Source organism: Pinus tabuliformis, chromosome 5_1, assembly GCF_031772625.1.
Source record: "Pinus tabuliformis cultivar Carrire ecotype Pingquan chromosome 5_1, CPIR1, whole genome shotgun sequence".
Lineage (NCBI taxonomy): Eukaryota > Viridiplantae > Streptophyta > Pinopsida > Pinales > Pinaceae > Pinus > Pinus tabuliformis.
In genome coordinates, this window is record NC_142305.1 from 33841746 (window position 1) to 33864273 (window position 22528).

Here is a 22528-nt window from a genome sequence, read left to right on the forward strand (position 1 = left end):
TATATCAAGTCAAGTAGCTGATTTGATGTCAAGATTATCTTTGATTGTCTCTGTCATTCTGCAATATAGATTGTTAATACATGTCAATAATATTGAACAATAACCTATAGAGACTATTTTCAAAGATTATTATGAATCACTAACTCATGGTATTTCATGGAAAGAAGTCAATTGCCATGTTCATAACATGTTTTTTTAACCATCTTCTCAAGTTGTTCATACTGCAGATGGATGGAATAGGTCACCGATTCAAAATGTGCCATGGTTAGCATCATCAGAGTCATCACTTTCAGGTGGTTGATCGAATGTATTGGTACATTTTCCAGGTAAGGTGGAGAGTGAGGGAGCTCTACCTTCATTTATTATCTGTCTAGTCAACATTTTGCGGTCCAAAAGCTTTCAATTGGAGAGGATTGATCTAGGAGGATCTCATCAAATCAGTTACACAGATTCATTTTCGTTGTCATCATTCAGTGTCCGGTGTCATTAGCTTTGACAATGTTGTTTATGGTTTAGGTTTTTTAGGTGATGTCAATGTTTCTCATGGTGTTTGAAGGATATGGTTTTGTACCTGGTTGTAGACATATGGTTGTCCCCAGTTCCATTAGGATATGGTTTTCGACATGTGGTTTTCGTACACTTTGCAGGATTTGGTTGTCGACAGGTTTTTCATCATGTGACGTTTGTTGCTAATGTTGCTTTGTGACATTTAGTTGTAAATGGGTTATTGTTAAAATAAACCTAATACAAACCTAATGCAAACTACACCATGCATTATCCTAAAATCCGTATCTAAACCATACATTAAAAACATTAAAACCTAATACCTATATCAAAAATGCATTACCTTAAGACCTACACCTCTCAGACCATTGAATAAACCTTACAAATACACTAAAATACCATTTCCCTGAGTCTAAACCCTACGTTATCAACTCTCAGTCCATATAATAAAAATTATAAAACATTGCAATTCATATATTAGTCATATATCATGGGCCTTAACCATGTGGGGAGTCAACCATGGCTACGGGCTCATGTGAGCAGACAGGGTAACCGCGTGGATATGTGGACAGGTGAGTAGGCAAACGTTAACCGGGCGAAGTTCACCTGACCACAACACTAATCGCATTGGGAACCACAGGCATATGAATAGGTTTTAGTTTATAAAACAGTCGAAGGTTATGTAGGAACCGCCACAGGTAAGCCGCAACGGTCGGAGGTTATAGTTGTCACATGCAAACCGCTGAAGCACTGTAACTCGAGACTGCCAGGGATCAACACAGAGGTGGTAGCCTACGGTTAGACTGTGGCAGTCACATGTTGGCTTTCTCCCCTCCACATGGTTAAAAAACCGTTGACGGTTGTGCCTTTATCCAACGTCTATTTTGGGTTTTCGTTGGAGTTTTTTGGATATTTAATTCAACCACCATGCATGCAAACCACCTAGGTGTTCTCTAGTGGTTAGACCGAGACTCATAAACCCAAATTTCAGCCATTCGTGCCTATCTTAGCCATGATAGCCTCAAATGAACCTTTTTCACTATAAAGTCACTCTTTTGTTCATAGTGAAGGAGATTAGTAGTCTTGAGTTTAGAGTGCAGATTCTTGAGGATATGGGCGAATTTGTTTTCAGTGTAACATGGGCATCGGGAGTTAGAATTGGAAACCAAGATAGCCATTGGAAAGATGGTTCAGAGAGCTTTCTAAAGATAGTGACAAGAATTTCCTATGTGCACATTCAGATTGGTCAAATTGCTGTGTAATCTACGTCTTCAGTTTCAAACCTAACAAAGTGGTCGCCCATCTTGAAGGCGGACTCGGACATGTAGTCCATCAGGGACAAACTCCGTAACCAATCTTGTTGTCTGGTATTGCTATTTATTTTCTATTCCCACTACTGTTTTGAATCTTATTTATGTTTCTCATTTTTCGTAAAGTCTTCTTCTCAAGAAGTTCTCACGGTTTCAACACTTTAAGTTAACATTCATTTCACTATTGACATAATCAATTCTACTTCAGATTTAACATATGATAATTTCAGATCAACCATACTCATCTACTCTATAAACAATTCACGGGCCTCAATGGACACATTTGTGTGGGCGAAGAGGTTTGTCCAAAAGGCTCGGCTCATCAACACACATCAATTTTTAGATGAAGCTCCAAGTGTGCAAAGCGTTCATGTTTGGATTGCCACGCATAATCTATAGGGGTTTTTGGAGCCACATCCAACTGCTCCCTCCAAAATCTGATCATCAATGTTGTATTGATGATGGATCTTCACTAATATTGACCTTAAATTTCGCCATCCCACTCTTTGTATCCGTCTTCGCGCCGTCAAATCGTCAACAATCACTTTCTAGTTGTGCTGCATGGTACCTTTGTCCATAATGTAGCTACCTTTGTGCAGAGTCTGATACTACACCGTCGCCAGCTTCTGTGCAGCTAATCCGCCACGTAGTGCTCCAGCCACGGCAGAGTAGTTTATAGTCCTGCACTCCCTTACAACTTCCCGGAGCACTAATATTTTCCTACCATCATATATTCATTAAGACAGGTCCCCTGTATATGGCTTCAATCAGCTAAAATTCACCCTTCCTGGAAAAGGTTCTCCATTCAATTTTGCGAGATGAACTGTGCCCCCATCTATAATATGTTTGATAACATATGGCCCAAGCTAGTGCATCTGAAACTTCCCTAGAAACTTAGTGAACTTGCTATCATACAATAAAACCAAATCATTTACCTTGAACATGCACAGCTTGATGTGTCTATTGTGCCAAGCCTTTTCACATTCCTTCTGTATTTGCTGATGGAATCTAGCCAAGAATCTATCTTCTTCAAGCTCCAGCAACTGTGCAAGCCACTCTTCCAAGGCTTCGTGACCTACCATCCCTATGAAAGATGCTATGCAGAGACTAGGCATGATATATTCCATAGGAATCACAGCTTCTACATCATAGACCAATAAAAAATGTGTCTAACCTGTGAGATTTTTGCAAGTAGTCTTGTACGCCCATAGCACTACAGGTACACGCACATCCCAGTCATTTCGCTGTGAATTACAAATCTTCATGAACGCATTCTCCAATATCATATTAAAGGCCTTCACAGTTCCATTAGGTTGAGGATGATATGGTGTGCTTTTTTGATGATAAACTTGGAACTCTTACGTCAGCACGCTGATCGTTTCATTTAAAAAATGTGTTCCTTGATCTCTCATCAACACTTTTGGGTAGCCAAATCTAGTTAATATGTACTCAAACAGGAATTTAGTTACTATCTTTCCGGTACAATCCTTCATAGGTTGTGCCTCTTCCCATCAGGTCATATAATCTGTCGTGGTGATGATATAGCGCACACCCATCTTCTTTCCTGGAGGCTGGATTGGCCTCACGAACTCAATTGCCCATTTTTCAAATGGTTGCAATGATACCTGAGGATTTAGTGGCAGCTTGTCCCTCCTTTATGGTCTTCCCATTCTCAGACATGCATCGCATGCCCTACAATATGCTTTAGAATATTTATGCAGCGTAGGCCACCACAACCCTATGCGCAAAATCTTTTGCACTATTTCCTTTCCTACATAATGTCCTCCTATAGCCCCTCCATGAGCTTCAGCTAGGATGCTACTTCATTCAAAATCAGGCACATACCGTCACAGTATCTTGTCTGTGCCCATTTTATATAAATGTCCTGCAATTACTGAGAAATATGTCTCGTGCACTACTAACTCTTTCTTTTGCTGACTGGTGTATCCTTCTAGAGCCATCCTCGTAGTTAGAAAGTGGATAATATATACAAAATTATTATCCTCTATGTGCACCACGAAGAGCTACACGTGTTGGGAGTTTTAGTCTACAATTAATCCTCCTAATATTTAATTGTCAATCCGGGACTCGTAAACATGAGTTGTACTGCTTTTTTCACTCATCTTAATGGTCAGAGCATATACGTTTCCTTAATAATAATGGTTTTAAAGAAACAAAATGAAATCTTAATTAAATGCCCTAAAATTATAAAGGAAATTGAATTGACGTCACACTGCTTATGAAACCAAATCTATGTTACTGTTTTGGAAAGTGAACTAATTCTAAATTAACTTATGCCATCAAATTGAATTGACTCTACTCAAAACAAAGAAAATACTGTACTCAAAACCTACTTGAAGCTAAATTATTACTTTAACTATGATACGACTACAAAACCATTCCTACTTATGAAATTTAAACATTGACACTTACCAACACTTCTCAACTATTTTAATTAAATGGAAACTATCTAATCTAGCTAAGCTCTAGAGTCCTAATTTGAAAGACACTCAAACATTGAAATGCAGAGACTATCTATCAAAACAATTGAGATCCTACAAGCATTTGATCAAACCAGACTAACTACAACACTCATAGTTAATTCCTATTAAACTCAAAATATCATGCTGCTTAGCAAAAGGAATTGATAAACCAAGACCACATTCTACCAAATGAAAGTATTCTTCAATCCTCACGCTGTAAATCTATTTCGTTACTACAACAATTTGAAGTACTGTTTCCTAGCTAAATATTTAACATGACTCTATTTTATGACTATTGCTACAACCACGCATAAGCGATCTTATGATACAATCTCAAAAACCCTACAACTCCAAATCATGCTCTGTTTCTTATTTATGCTTATTAATGCATGAGAGATTCACACTTGGTCTAATTCACAATTCACTAATCGAACTCACACAGGAAATCCTCATTTTTCTCAAAGGTTAATGATACACTTACGTTCAACATAAGAGATTTAAGTATGCTTGATGCTATCACTCAGATTTTCCTTTGAAGTTATTGGAAGAAGGAAAGGATCTGAGGTAACCACAAACCAACTTTTAGGCTTAGATGCTAGCCCACCTAGTCTAGAGAGAGCTCTCTCTTTATGATTTAGCTATGTTTGGAAAGATTTTAGGCTAGTATTAATGTTCAAGGAGGTCGTGTTGTTTGAGAATGGTGGAGTTATGAAACAAATGAGAAAACTAGGCTTTTAGGCCATTGGAATATGGAGTCAAATAGGGATAGTTCACTGGAATAATTCAAATTGTTGAGGTATGAGTTTAACAGGTGGGATAACATAGTAAAAACAAACTTTGGGGCTCGAATGGGTGGTAATTCTTCTCAAAACTAGAGGGCAATCAAGAATCCTCAAGTTAGGATAAGAAAGAAGAAAGGAAGATAGGTCAAATAGCAGAGGGCAATTAAGAATCATATACCAGGGACTTATTAGAGAAAAACTACAGGGATAGAGGAGCAATTAAGAATTCCTTTACAAAAATAGCTTAGAAGAAAACATTTAAATGGTAGACTGTTGATAACAGAGAGCAATAAAGCTAATTCTGATATACTTTGACTATTTTACCATTTATATTTCATATGCATGAAACATTGAAACATATAGAAAACACATAAAATCACAAGGATAGAATATATATTTCCAATTATACTACATGAGAATTTGATGAAATGTCCTCAACTTTCATTCCTTTTCTAGAAAAAATCCAGATTTGATTACAAAATCTTTCTCAGCTTGATAGCATATATTTACAAAGATGTTATAGAATCCACCCTCAATACTTCGAATGGAGAAGTATTTATACAAAAATTACATGAAAATATCTCATAACTACATGAGATTTATTCTAGGGAATACAAAATATCTTTTACAAAAATATAGAGACAGATGTAAAACTGATTGCTGTTTTCCCTTTATTCATGGAAGAACCGAAGGTTGAAGTTCGAATTTTCCTCTTGTTGTTGCTTTGGTAATTATGTGCTGGATTCTTGCTTACTTTTCCCTACTGATAATGTTTTCCTGTTCCTGATACTCTTTACCTGTTTACCAGACTTTACCTTAGTGAATATTTTCCTTTTACCTCAGAGTTACCATAGTAAATTATAGGATTTCAAGCATATTGGTCCACCATTCTTCATTGGGTATCTTCATCCTGGTCAATTTCTTGTATATTTCATCAGCCTCAATGTGCTTTGCAAAATTGGGTTGGACTGTGAACAAGTGTTTCACTTCATGCTCAATATAGAAAATATTTTCTAAACCATCATAAACCACTTTTCCAGTTAGTAGTGCTTTCACTGTGGAAGAGTTGGCTTGAATTTTGGTTTGCTGGTGCAGTTTATCAATGTAGTCTACATGAATCATTAACTTGTCAATTATGACCAATGGGTTTGGAAGTCCTTTATTTCTTAGAATGTCAAATTTTGCCATGAAATCATCTATGTCTTCTTGAATACTTTGACATCTTCTTTCCAGGTTAAGCATTAAGTTCTTTTTAGTAAGAACTTTCTTCACTTCAAGGATAGAACCAGTTTGATCCTCGATTTTCCATTGTTCCAGTTGTCCCCTGCTTTTACTGTTCAAAAAGTTGATCAATTGGGTTGCCTCTTCAGGCTTGTCTACCAATTCTTCCCTGGTCTTTTGAATGGTCTCAGTAGCTAGTTTAACTAGCTCAATCTGTTAAAAAATGATCTGAATAGAAGACCAAATATCATTGATGGAATCAATAATATTGGTCCATAAAATCTCTCTAATATCTCTTAAGGGATTTTCAAATGTTAAGTCCTTCTCTAATGTTTTTATTCTATCATTCATCCTTCTATTCTTTCTCTCTTCTTCAATGTAGTTAATCTATGATATCTCATAATTATGCTCCAAGCTAGTAACCATTTCTTTTAATTTTTGTATCTCAGTTACTTGGATTTTCATTTCCTCCTTGGACTTGATTAAGTCCTCTGTTTTCTTTGTTGAGGTTGCTACTGCTTCAGAAGTACCTGTTGTTGTTGTTACTGGAAGAGCTGTTGTTAGGGGAATGTTGGGTGCCAAAGCTACTGCAGTAGTAGATGGCACTGCTGTAGAAACTATGGGAACTATAGTCTGAGGCATGGTGGTTGACTCACCTTTTTTAGATTGCAAAGCTTTTTCCAACTATTTTTCTATTTCCTTTAGCTGTTCATTCAACATAAGGACCAAGTCCATAAGTTCCTCCTCATTTTGTTTCTCAATGACTTCTGTAGTTTGTGGATGAATGAGGGGACGAAGTTTGAGTTATTTCCTAAGTGCAACAATGTCTTCACTCTTCTTATTTATCAAACTCTCAGCTGCTTTAACATCTTTGGGATTATGACCCAACTTAATTACCAGGTCTTCTAATGACTTTATCCTAGTGTCCTTAGCCCGAGAAGAATTTTTTTCCAACTGCAACTGCGATGTAGTGTTACTTAGAGAATTCTATAACTGGTGTGCAATCATGGCTTTACTAGTCAATGTGGAATAGACCACCTCACCCGTTTTCTTATGGAGTTCAATATAATCAATAGGGTGGATGTCTTTGGAAATAACTTCAAAACCTATTTTCAAATAATCAGCCATAGAGTTTGGCTGTTGCACTATTGGCTTCAAGAATCTAATCTGCATTTTTCCCTCTTTAATGTCAAAGGCTAACATCGACCTTGTCTGATTTGTAGGAGACATTTTCAGATATCTGGCATAAGTGTGAGCTTTAAGTGTTGGAAATAATACTGAGAGCAGGGAGTGAATCAGCATTATCAAATCAATAAAACTTTTTCATTTCCATACTTAGATACATATACGCTACTTCAGCTAATGGAACCCGCGTGTATACGCAATGGTGTCTAATGCAACTAGCGTATATCCAGAATACTTATGATTCAGTTAATCCATTAAATGTTGATCTTTAGTTAGTGCATCAGAACTTTATTAACCATATGAATAGTAAGCAGGTGCAGTAAAACAGAACAGATCATCACACACAAGAAGCACACATGAACACCATGATATAAGGTGGAAACCCAATGTGGGTGAAAACCACCTGCTGCAAGTCATCTCTATCTTCTTTTAATAAGAAACTTCATTTTACAATATTTCTGTACTGGTGCAGTCTTATACCAGTACACAGGCTTCTACCTGCAGAAGGCTACAACCTTCTCTCGTTCTCCAGACTCTCCTGGATGGGAGCTACAACCCCCTTAGCTCTTGTACTAGCTGATCCATTTACTAGTACATAGGTGCCTGCCTACTGAATGCTCCAATCTTCACTTGTTCTCTAGCTGCTACTGGAAGGGAGCTACTACCCCCTTTTCTCTTGTACTAGCTGATGTACTAGTACATAGGCACCGACCTACAATCTCCTTTCATCCTCCAAGGACCACATTTCATACATTTTCAGACTGGATACTCCTAACGCACAACACTATAATTTGAAGGCCACGTTTCATCAAATTTTCATACTGGACCCAATAATATCATTGAAGCACAAACAATCAATACTAGCATCATCAATTTCTGAATCACTGAAACCTTGTCAACAACACAGTCACCAGAACACAGAGCAGAACACTGAACCCTGCAACAATATTCAGAACCAACTGTATCATCAAAATCATGCATCAAAGTGCATACGCTACTTGGAAGTGCTGAAACAGCGTGTATACGCAACTTCACCAAAGCTAGCCAGTGTATATGTCATTAATTACTTATTCATAACATCGCTACATTTCCTGACTTCAGACATACCCAGATCATTACATATACAAAGGTAATACGTGTGTTAGCAATCACATCTAATTCATCAGATCACATAAAGATAAGTCATTCTGATCTTGATCCGTTATCAATACTGAAGCTAAACATAATCTGAATATGCAGAATACTGACACCAGTAAACAATCATCAGAACTTATCAACAACCAGAATCACCTGTAACTTCAAGCATCATAGCTCAAAATGTATATGCTACTATAATGGACCAAACCCGCGTACATACGCTCTTTCACCAAAGCCAACCCACGTACATATCTATAAATATTCAATCATTTGCAGCAATTTCAAACTTAAGTTATACCCAGTTTAGATCATTACATGCGTAAGTATACAGATCTAGAATAAACATAATCAACCATATAGAGATAGTTCATTTCAAACCATTTGATCCAAATCTATCCTTAGATCTTGTTCTCCATCAACCGGTGAGATCCCTCCTTAGCTCAAATCAAGCAATGCATCATAAACCCATAACCTGCATACTGAATCTCATCCTTCATAAGATATTCAAGACTTTTTCGATGGATTGCCTAATGATCTTCTTCTCCTTTTATAGTATTAGGCCTTGCTCAATACCATGGTCCAAAACCATAACAAACCAATACCATGGACCCAATACTTGGGATCAACACATCTGATGAGATACTATGGTCCAAAACCATAGGTTCAAATACCAAGGACTAACTACCACGGACCAAAAGTAAGTTCTCCAACATATACACGCTTTTCCTTGCATGAAAGTGTGTGTATACACATACGCGCCTTTGTAACATCTAACCCGCGTGTATACGCGGCTCGGTCACGATGAACCTGCGTATATATATTTTCTCTTCATTCTTGTAGTCTGATCATCAAATCCTTGCTGCTGACCTGCTGCACTATGATCTGTCATCTGTGTGATTTGCCATCAAGGACAACACTTGTCTCATAATGCCAACAATCTCCCCCTTTGGACTTGATGGCAAAGCTAACTTGTCACACTTAGAACTATCATCTGATTCCTTTGAGCTGTCCTGCATCCCATGCATTCAGTCACATATGATATCTCTTCTGAAGATTCATCTAGTTATAACTAAGTGAGATGTTCTTCTATGAGTGGGTTGCCATCAAGTACAACACATGCATCATAATGCCAACAATCTCCCCCTTTGGACTTGATGGCAACAACACCAAATCACTCTCCCCCTTTGACATCAAGGGCAAAGGGCGAACCAAGATATTCTCTTTCTTAGATAAACATTCCGCTGTCCATACTCCCCCTGAGTACTGGCTGAACTTTCTGAATGAGCTCCCCCTTTGTATATGCCAAGGTGTACTAATCTATCCATGCTACATGCTGAAAGCTATGTTCTTGTTGAATTGTGCTGTTCATGATCCCCCTGTCTGTAAGCAAGGTCTGCAAAAAGGTGTTCTACAAGAACATGACTCTATACATCATAAGTGACCTTCCTAGCACTAAAGACTCATACATACATCCATCTCCCAACCAAGTGGGGATATATCAGAAAATGAAAACCAAGTATATTACATCATTCATCCCAGGCATAGTGCGGAAACCAACATAGGCCGTTACATGACCTTGATATGATTGAAATATTTCATCATCCTTCTTGTGCATAAAGGAGTTACAAATTACATCATGTGACCAGAAGAGATTTCATCAAATGACTACAAAAGATAGAGACACACTATTACATCATGAGTCTTGATATGACCTTTGCATGAGACCAAACATCTAGATAAGACCATGGTAGTCACACTGTATGATTTGCTCCATAAGCACCTGTCAACAAAATCTAGACCAGCAATCATGTTCTTCCTCTGTACCTGTTCCATCTGTGCCAGATGGTTTCTGTCAGGCCCATATCGGACTCTTCTCATTCTGAGTTTGGCCCACTGATTTCCATCAAATTAACATATACGCGACTGTATCCACAAAAACAAGCGTATATACACGGATACTCCTTATGAAACTCGTGTACAACCATTTCCAGATCAGAAACCTATAAATGTCCTATGACAAGGTATGTCTAGATGTCAACTCATCGTCATAAAATCATTCACATTATATCATATGTGTAAAACAAGATCATCCATGTATCATCACTTGGGAATATCTGCATCAATCAACATATGCAAGTATCAACCTATCAACATATAGGTAAGAATTCATCATCATCATGTCTCCAACAATGCAATTTTGAGTAATCATTCATGTATCCAGCACTATGTATCTTGAGCTCAAGATCTGTTGTCAAGGCTTCTTTATATCATCAACTTCAACAATGAGCACCAACAACTTTAGGAATCCTACATCATAACTGTATTATATGATCTTTATGCATATGACAGCAGCAGCATGTGAGTGACTCATCATCAAGTAATGAAGTTGTGTATTCAAGCTTTGTACTTATCCTTATCCTTATGAAGATCACCATGTAAGCATCATATATGCACCATCTAAGAATCAATCCACAAATATGATCTGAACATCAACTATGTAACCCTAAGAATCATATGCGATTTTGTCATGGACAACTCATAACCACATCATAGCAAGATATATCATTTAGCCATATAAGCATCATCACCAAGGACTATTAACCATAATGCCAACAATGCATTACTAAAGACATATGCTCCCCCTCAACCTGTGCCATCTGTTTACTGTTAGATATGATCATGCATAAATCAGCAATAAGCATCAAGACATCATCATCATCAAGTTAGGATCAAAACACATCTTACAAGTATCAAGACATTTCCACACATCCTCAGCAGACTGTAACTATTAGCCAATAGAGCAAATAATAGACTGAATCATATCAGGCCCTTTTTTTGAGCCTGTCCCCACTGCTTTTCCTCAGACTGACATATACGCGACTGTGCAGTGTCTAGCTCGTGTATATACATGACTTCCCTTTATGAAACTTGCGTATGAGATTTAGGACACTGAATTTTTTACACTTTCAGCTCCCCCTGAGTCTGTGATGTCTGTGTTGTGCTGTGTCTGTGCGGTGCTGCATCTTTCTGACTGAACTTCCTTCTTTTTCCATATCTTCAAGCGTGATGATATTTTCTCCTTTTGGTATGGTGCCCTTACATTTTTCCTGCATTCCTTTGCTATATGTCCGAGCTTGTTACATGCATAACATCTTACATGTTTCATATTTCTTCTGTAGCAATCAACAGCTTTGTGACCAAACATATTGCAAGAAAAACAATATCCCTGAAAGTACCTGGAACGTGATGATCTTTCCGTGTGATGATCTTGAACCATTCTTCTTCTACATCTAGCTGCAACATGTCCAAGATTATGAAATTCAACATTATGCATTGGAGGAGTAAAATATTTCCTTTGAAGAATTTCTTTCCTTGGCTGTTGATGGGGTTTTCTTCTCATCTCTTCGTTGTGCATTTCAGATTTCTCATTAGAGTTTCTTGCCTCTCCTTGTGAGCTAGATTCACTTTCAGTGGATTCATAAAAACCAAGACCAGTTTTGATAGCAGGAGACCTTTGACTACTAAGAATATCATCCAAGATCTTAGTACTATCTTGAAATCGTAAGAGCTTATCCTTTTCTTCTAATTTATCATTTAGAATATTTACCTCAACTTGAAGATGCTCTTCCTTTTCACGATAGTGCTTCTTCATGTCTTCTTCATCTTTCCTTCCTTCTTCCAACTGATGCCTTAATTCAAGAACTTCGTTTTCTTATTTTTCAAGAGCTTGGAGTAGATCTTTATTCTGCTTCTTTGATTCTTCAAGATCTTCCTTTAGCGAGCGGATCATAGCTTCAAGTCTTTCATAATAACTGGATCTATCTCTGAGTTTCTTGATGATTGTGCTCCTTTCATTGACTTCATTTCTTAATGTTGTCACTTCATCCTGCAACTTTTGACATTGATCTTCCTTGTTCTTGAATAAATTCCTTACCTTGTTTCCTTCCTCTAGTTGAGCTTTTAGTTTGGTAGCTTCTTCTTTGAAAGCACATTCCTTTGTGTTCAAAAGATCTTGTCGATCTCTGATTCTGTCTGTAAGCCTTTTAAATTCTTCCTCTATTTTATATCTTTCTTTCTCAACCATAAGTGCAAATTCAGTTGTTTCGCTATCACATTCATCATCTTTAAGAGGATAAATAGATGTATCATCAGAGGATAACAAGTTCATACCTGATAGATCTTGTTCATCTTCCTTCTAAAGTGATTCTGAAACTGATGTGCTCCTTCCACATATTCCCCAATCAATACACCCACTGTCATAGATCTTCTGAGATGTCTTCTTTCTTCTTAGGTGCTTTATTCTTAAGCTTCTTTCCCATAGTTCCACGGATCTCCTTCAAGCGATCATGCTTATACCAAAGGACCTGCTCTGATACCAATTGTTGGAAATAATACTGAGGGGGGGGGGGAGTGAATCAGTATTATCAAATCAATAAAACTTTTTCATTTCCATACTTAGATACATATACACTACTTCAGATAATGGAACCCGCGTGTATACACAACTGTGTCTAATGCAATTAGCGTATATCTAGAATACTTATGATTCAGTTAATCCATTAAAAGTTGATCTTTAGTTAGTGCATCAGAACTTTATTAACCATATGAACAGTAAGCAGGTGCAGTAAAACAGAACAGATCATCACACACAAGAAGCACACATGAACACCATGATGTAAGGTGGAAACCCAATGTGGGTGAAAACCACCTACTGCAAGTCATCTCTATCTTCTTTTAATAAAAAACTTCATTTGACAATATTTCTGTACTGGTGCAGTCTTATACCAGTACACAGGCTTCTACCTGCAGAAGGCTACAACTTTCGCTCGTTCTCCAGACTCTCCTAGATGGGAGCTATAACCCCCTTAGCTCTTGTACTAGCTAATCCATTTACTAGTATGTAGGTGCCTGCCTACTGAATGCTTCAATCTTCACTTGTTCTCTAGCTGCTACTGGAAGGGAGCTACTACCCCCTTTTCTCTTATACTAGTTGATGTACTAGTACGTAGGCACCGGCCTACAATCTCCTTTCATCCTCCAGGGACCACATTTCATACATTTTCAAACTGGATACTCCTAAAGCACAACACTATAATCTAAAGGCCACGTTTCATCAAATTTTCATACTGGACCCATAAATATCATTGAAGCACAAACAATCAATACTAGCATCATCAATTTCTGAATCACTAAAACACTGAAACCCTGTCAACAACACAGTCACCAGAACACAGAGCAGAACACTGAACCCTGCAACAATATTCAGAACCAACTGTATCATCAAAATCATGCATCAGAGTGCATACGCTACTTGGAAGTGCTGAAATAGCGTGTATACACAACTTCACCAAAGCTAACCAGTGTATATGTCATTAATTACTTATTCATAACTTCGTTGCATTTCCTGACTTCAGACATACCCAGATCATTACATATACAAAGGTAATACGTGTGTTAGCAATCACATCTAGTTCATCAGATCACATAAAGATAAGTCATTCTGATCCTGATCCATTATTAATACTGAAGCTAAATATAATCTGAATATGCAGAATACTGACACCAGTAAACAGTCATCAGAACTTATCAACAACCAGAATCACCTGTAACTTCAAACATCATAGCTCAAAATGTATACGCTACTACAATGGACCAAACCTGCATACATACACTCTTTCACCAAGGCCAACCCGCGTACATATCTATAAATATTCAATCATGACTTGCAGCGATTTCAAACTTATGTTATACCCAGTTCAGAGCATTACATGCATCAGTATACAGATCTAGAATAAACATAATCAACCATATAGAGATAGTTCATTTCAAACCATTTGATCCCAATGTATCCTTAGATCTTGTTCTCCATCAACCGGTGAGATAACTCCTTAGCTCATATCAAGCAATGCATCATAAACCCATAACCTGCATACTGGATCTCATCCTTCATCAGATATTCAAGACTTTTTCGATGCAATTGCGTAATGATCTTCTTCTCCTTTTATAGTCTTAGGCCTTGCTCAATACCATGGTCCAAAACCATAACAAACCAATACCATGGACCCAATACTTGGGCTCAACACATCTGACGAGATACTATGGTCCAAAACCATAGGTTCAAATACCAAGGACTAACTACCACGGACCAAAAGTAAGTTCTCCAACATATACTCTCTTTTCCTTGCATGAAAGTGCATGTATACGCATACGCGCCTTTGTAACGTCTAACCCGTGTGTATACGCGACTCGGTCACGATGAACCTGCATATATATATTTTCTCTTCATTCTTGTAGTCTGATCATCAAATCCTTGCTGCTGACCTGCTGTACTACGATCTGTCATCTGTGTGATTTGCCATCAAGGACAACACTTGTCTCATAATGCCAACATTAAGCTACTCATTCCTAGCCTTAATTTCTTCGTATTTTTCTTTCAAATCCTAGTTTTGTTCTGAAACTATCCTCAGTGATGATACTTCTACACTTTTCTTCCTACTTAGTTCCTGCATTTGAGAGGCAGATGGTGTATCTCCTGCTACTATTGTCTGTAATGTGTTGCTTCTCCTAGCTGCTGTTTCACTCTCTGTTTCTTCATATTCTTGCTCAGATAGAGGATTCAATCTCTTCCTTTTCACATATACTTGGTCCAATGGCACTGTAGAGGGACTAGCCTCACTCCTACTCCTTTTTTGAATTCTCTCCTCATTAAGAGGAGTCTACAATACTGGAGGATTGCCCATACTTGTATTGGTCTGGGTCACTTCCTCAGAAATTCTCTGTGATCTTGAATCTTTTCTCTATTCTGAAGTCTCTGGTTGTCTTGATGTCTGTGTACTATGCTCCTGTGTTGGTTCCTATGAAAATTCTCTAGGCACCTGTATAAAGGAATCCAGATCAAGTTGTCTTTCCAAATCTTTCATAACATTCTCTACTTCAACTTGTGTACTATCTTTTTCTATAAGTGTTCCCTCCACCCACTCATCTTGATTTGCATACTATTATATCTTTGGAATTCTATGATGGATGTAGGGGGATAGCTTATGCTTTTGCCTTCTTTCACAGATGAAGTTGTGAGGATCATAAGGCCAAATAAAACTCTTTTTCAAATGCATTCTCTCAAGGATTTGCTCTACCTCTTTCCCTGCTCTTCTATTTTTGCAAAAAAATGGGCCTAAGTGATCATTTATCCTTAATTGAGCTTTCTTCTTGGATTTCATAAAGTGGATTTGATCATAATTGATCATTTGCCTGTAGTACTCCAGGGAAAATAATCTCATGGGGACATATTTATGCAGTTTGAAGGGAGGCAGCTCACACCCATAAATCCTGATCTCGGTCTGGTTCTGGTACAAGTACCAGTCCCCAACCTTGTATTGCTTGGATAATTAAAGAATTCTCTTAATATCATCACTGATTCTAGGAGGGGGACTTACTATCACCATAGTAGTTACTAGATGCACAAATTCATCAATAAAATGTGTGTAAGGATGAGGAGAAGAAGGAGAATAATGAAAAATGGAAGTCCAGAAGATGACTGACCTAAGGTTCCCTCTGGTGTCAAGCTTTTTTATAGAGAAAGGGAATTTGTCAGCTTGGTAGTAAAGGAAAAGATGATACAGGACTGAAGAATATTTGAATACCCACTCATTCTCTAATCTCATGAACTGGTCATGCATCTTATCAGCAATGAATGCAACATAGTCATATTTGCATGCATGAGGTTGGCCTGGGGTAAAAATAGTCATGTAGGCAAAGGTCATTTCATCTACATACTCACTAGTGGTGAAACCCATAATCCAATAAAACATGGTGACAGTATCCTTGCCCAGACTGGTAAAGGCACATGTCATGTAGGGAGGGGGGTCTTTTGATCTATATTGTTCTTCAATGAAAATTTGACTGACTTGGTTGATTTCAGAACTAGACAACCTTGAAGATTTATCAAGTAAATCAACAGTTGAAAGGGGAGTGAGGTTTTGGCCAAGCTGTAATTGCAACATTTCGTTCATGGACTCAGCTGTAATGGTGAAAAGAACTTCTTGGTTAGGGGACTTTACAGTTCTCAGATTGGGGTTGCAGTTTGCATGGCATTGGTGGACAATGTTTGGGAAGATATGGACAGTGGGGAACTGATATTTGGGGAGGTTGGACTCCCAAAGGCCTATTTTATCAGCATTGTTCAGATAATTGTCTCGATACCTACAATATAGTTTCAAGGGAGTTTCATCAAAAGTCAGGCCCTTAATTTGAAAATCTCTATCGGCCAAGGGAAGGTGGTCCAAATCCCTGTGGGCAGTAGTGATTGGTGCAACATTCAAGGTGACAGGAGTTTCCATCCTTGGTTCTTGTGTATTCAAGGAAGAAAGTTGGGGTTTTCAAGGAATTCAGATGAAACAGGTGCTTGGGGAAGCCTTGGGGCTAAGAAAAAACTTAATTGTTACTGAATTACTTGAGTTTGGAGCAATTTAGTGGAAGTTCAGTATAAAAATAGGGTTTCTAAGATGGAAATGTGGTAAATACCTGTTTTTGGTTTATTGTCGGGACAAATGGCTACAATGATGGATTTGATGGGTGTGCACAGTAGTCCATAGTGGTCTGGAGTTTAGCAACTGATGGTGGTTGGTGGTTGGAAGTCAGTTGCTGGACTGAACATACTTTGTGCGCGCATGGAAGGCAAAAGTCACTTTCTTGGTAAAATATGGAAAACAATGCATATTTTTGTTTTTATGGATAAGGTCAATGATTTTGGCAGGTGAATGAAAATGATAGTTAGATTTAACTACTCGATGGGACACTTTGTCGTTTAGTATAGGCAGTAAGCATGAGCGGTAATGGTTTTCATCACACAACTTTTGGGAGGTTGGTGGTTTTAGTGGAGGGTCATGCGATGCCATAGACTAGTTGACACATAGCATCAACGAAAAGTCAAAACCGCTTGCATCGCGCGGTTAATGTTTGACCCAAAGGCCTATGCGATATGGGTGAGGGCCGTTGGATATGGGAAGGTCGATCAGATGGTAGTCGATAGCGGGAAGTGGTGGAGAGTTAATGGAGGGGCCTGATCATAATTAAAATGACTTTAATTTTATCGGGGGTGATATGATTGGCAGAGAGGCTATTAACTAATCCAGGTGATTAATTAATCCCTTTTTAACACAATGGGGGGTTTGGTTCTTAACTAATCATGGTTTGATTAATTAATCTGACTTAATTAACTTTATTATGGTTTATTTTTCAAACCATCGGGAGGGGATATTTATTTATTTTGGGGTTTTTATTAATAATATATGAAAGGGTAAAAATGTTTTGGGAGTTATGTAATAATAAGAATTAGGAGTTAATATGATTTATGGAAAAAGAAATTGCACTAAGTAAATGTCTCCGAAAATATATTCAACATCCAACATTATGACTTAGGCTAACATGTATTTTGAGGGTTTTATAAAGAACCATTTATTTTTCCTAAGTAAAATAGTGATTTTAATTGTTGAATTGAAGCTTCTATGATCCATAATAGTTATAAGAAGAACTACGGCGTAAGTTACATGTAGAAAGAACTTGTCGATGCGTTTCAAACCAACTAGTGTGGTTCATCGTCAGGACAAGTTGAGGAGTCAGATCATGGCTGCATCTTAAATAGGGAGAGCAGATCCTCCAAACAGTTAGGTTGACTAGGTTGACCATCAACAGCTATAAAAAACAGCTAAATAATGTTAAAAATTAAAATAATATTTTATTTATAGTAATTAAATTATATTATAAATACCATTTCATTTTAGTCAAAAGGTAATAAAAACAAATATTATAATTATAGTAATTACATTCTCTCTCTATTTTTATATGCGAAGAAAAAATTGAGCGCTCATCGAACCAGTGATCGATGCTGCCCCTGTTAGGGCTTCAGAAAAATCCCGCCGCCCCTTCCCTTTGCGTCCTCGGCTTCTCTGATCCGCGACGCCACTGATCTCCTCACCATGGTCATGTCGTCTGGAGGGGTGGGCTCTACCCCCCCTCCCTCATCAGATCCCTCTTCTGACAAGTCAATAAATGCAGAAGCTCCAGTCAATCAAGGCCCTGACCCAACTAAAGGCCCTCATTCAGATCCTGATAAAAACAACAATGGAAAAGCTACTGTAGGTCAGACAGCAGCCAAAGACAAAGGAACAGACCATAACAACTCGATGTCATGGCCAAAAACATTCTCTGTAACATGCATTCCTAAATCGGCAGAGAGAATAAAAACAGATCTTCCCAGTGATCGAATCAACGCCCAAATCTAATACATGAGTGATCATGCACTCATAGGCAAGTTCCTCGGATTCTGGCCAATTGAAAAGGCCTTGCATGGCTGGATAGCCTCCAAATGGAAACCTAAGGTTCAAGTCTCACTGCAGCTAGGACCCAAAGGTTTTTTCACTGCTATCTTCAACTGCCTGGAAGACAAAACTTGCATATTCGAAGAAGGAACGTATTTCTTCAATTCTGCAGGCCTATATCTTCGAGAATGGAAAGCAAGGTTTGATCCAGACAAAGAGGACTTCTCCTGGGCTCCGGTATGGATATGCCTGTATTCTCTTCCAGTGGAATACTAGAATGAAGAGACATTAAAAGACATTGGCAACAGCCTAGGAGCTTTTATCAAAGTAGCCGAGGAAACCAAATACTGTAGATACACCTCCTATACCAGGATCTGCGTACACATGCATCTAGCCAAAGAACTCACGGATTTGGTAAGTTTATTTCATGACGATTATGAATAGGTACAAAATATAGACAATGAGCACATTCCTTTTCGTTGCAAGAGGTGCCATGAGAATGGCCATCTTTTCAGGGAATGCCCTTTGAATCTTCAGTCAAAAGCATCCGCATCAGAGACTAGTGAAGACGCTGAAGGATTCACGAGAGTTCCTAGCCAAAGAAAGCATACCAAGAAACCTCCAGTAGCTCTAGAAGATCCCAAGAAGCCTAAAACCCGGAATAGCTTTGGCATCTCATCTTCTCCTACCTTCATGGAGGACAATACTCTCATCCCATCTTCAGATCCCTCCCCCTCCACCCCTGTGCCTCCCCCTCATCCTTCAGCCTCGCCTTCCAAGTCAGCTCATATCCGCACTCCAGCTTCAACCTCTACGGACAAAAATTTCACCTCTGAAACAACCATACAATCCTCCGCCATGGAGGTTGACGCTTCCCTAGCCCACAATAGCAATCAAAGGTCAGATGAGGAGGAACAGGACAATCTATCACTCATGGAAGAAGAACCAGAAGGTGAAGATCTAATAGGTCTGGACCTACTCAAACTGGAAGCAGCGTGTCTACAAAAAGATTTCAGTGAAATTCCCCCAAGAGAGATCGAAAGACTTGAAGGAGTTCTGACCAAAGCACAGCAAAATAAATATCTCGGCATTCAAGTAGGTAGTCATTGGGATGGTAAAAAAATTTTGAAAGACACGAAAAAACGAGGGCGCAAAATGGATCTGCAAAGGACTATCATTATTGGAGAAATGCTGGTGGATTCTGGAGAATTCCCAAAGCTGAACAAGTTCTATAAAACTCTTCCCCATGGTTCCTCATGAAGCTAATTTCATGGAATGTGCGAGGGCTTAATAGCCCTACAAAACATAGAATGCTAAAAAACATGATTCAGCAAGAAAGGCCCTCACTAGTCTTTCTACAAGAAACCAAAGGCAATAGTAATGCTCTGGAGAAAATTCTAAACAAAGTTTAGACATGTTGTCGTTCAGTCTCTGTGGATGCCTCAGGCGCTTCTGGAGGGCTAGCGATCTTATGGAACCCTCAAATCCTCTCCCTTCAATATTTCCATGCCTCTCATTTCTTCATTTCAACCACCTTCCACCTCATAGGTACCAACATCCATGGTCTTCTCACTAATGTGTATTTTCCTCAAGATCTCCAAAAAAAGTTGGATTTGCTAAACTCTCTCACAGCCCTCAGCTCTTGCAGAACCCATCCCCTATGGATAAGTGTGGGTGACTACAACATTATTACGGTCCTGGAGGAAAAATTAGGAGGTCGAGAAAGACTGGAAGGAGACAGCATTGGCTTTAAATATTTCATAGTAAGGAATCAACTCATGGATCTTCAAACCTCAAACGGTATGTTTACTTGGACCAACAAACGAAGAGGAACTCAGCACATAGCCTCCAGACTTGACCGCTTCCTCCTATCGGATAATTCCATTCATCTAGGCGAGATTTGCACGCTTCCATTCTGCCTCAAGCAGGCTCAGATCACTGGCCTATAATGCTTCAGTTGTCGTGTCCAGAGCCAAAGAGCTAGACAATTCTGCTTCGAATCCTTCTGGTTCTCCCATCCTAACTTCAAAGAAGTGGTAACAGCTGTCTGGAAATCCTTCACTCCCCCTGCAGGAGCCAAGATGTTTCAATTTCAACAAAAGCTCAAATACCTTAAGCAAGTGCTAAAAACTTAGAACCGCACTCAGTTTGGTAACATATTTTAACAAAGGAAAGCGTTGGAGCAACAAATGAATATGCTGCAACAGTGCATCATATCAGGAGGCCGAAAGGAGGAATATGGACTCGAAGAGCATATTCTCCAAAATTAGATTAAAACACGCAGGCAACAAGAAGAGACTCTCTGGCGTCAAAAATCCAGGATCAGATCGCTCAGGGATGGGGAGAAAAATACAAAATTATTTCACAGGTCAACCATTCAAAGGAGAATGCACAACAACATCGCCTTCATCAACAATCAACAAGGGGAGCGCCTGGAGAAGCATGAAGATATAGTACAGGAATTCCAAGAACACTTTCAGAACACTCTCAAAGAACCGCCGGGTAGCAGAATTCAAGCCATACAAAATATAGTGCAGCACATTCCTAAAATCATTAATGAGGATCACAACAATAGGCTTCTCCAGCCTATCTCTTTGCAGGAGGTGGAGGATGCAATGACCCAACTCAAGGATGGTAAGACGCTTGGACCTGACGATTTCACAGCCAACTTCTTTCATGCTTTCTGGGAGCTTATTAAAACAGAGGTATGGGAGCTTGTCGATGAGTCTCGATCAATGCATTGGGTTCTTCCTTCCCTAAATACAACCTTCATAGCGCTCGTTCCTGAAATGGAAGAATCTAAGACTCCTGAAAAATATAGACCAATTGCATTATGCAATGTCATCTATAAGCTTATATCTAAAGTAGTGGCGAACAGACTCAAACCTCTTCTCCCTCTTCTCATCTCGCCAGAGCAGATAGGATACGTAGAATGGCGCCAGATTCTGGATGGCATCATTCTCTCCCATCAAGTGATCCACTCTCTCAAGATATTGAAAAGACCAGGTATGATTCTCAAACTATATCTCTCCAAAGATTTCCATAAACTCAGCTGGACCTATATCAAACACATCTTACTAGCATTCGGCTTCAATGCTACCTGGACTCGATGGATAATGAATCTCATTTCCTCCCCTTGCTTCTCCATCCTTCTCAATGGATCCCCCTCCCCTCCTTTTCAACCTTCTAGGGGTATTCGTCAAGGAGATCCTCTTTCCCCTTTCATTTTTGTTCTCATGGCTGAAGGGCTAAGCCGCCTTCTTCATTCTGCCTCTTCTTCACATTCCTTAAAAGGCATTTCATTGCATGGCCAGTCTCCCATCACTCACCAACAGTTTGTCGACGATAATATGCTTTTTGGCTACCCATCAGTACAAGAAGCCTCTGCCTTCAAACTCCTGCTCAATCTTTTTTCAGAAGCCTCGGGCACTACCATCAATGCCTCCAAATCCCAGCTCTTTTTCTTCCACACTCCCGTTCTCACGCAGAGGAACATAGCCAGAATTCTGGGCTTTTCTATAGCCAAGCTTCCGTCGAAATATTTTGGAGCTCCCCTGTTTGACTCTGCTATCAAACATGCCTCTTGGAAG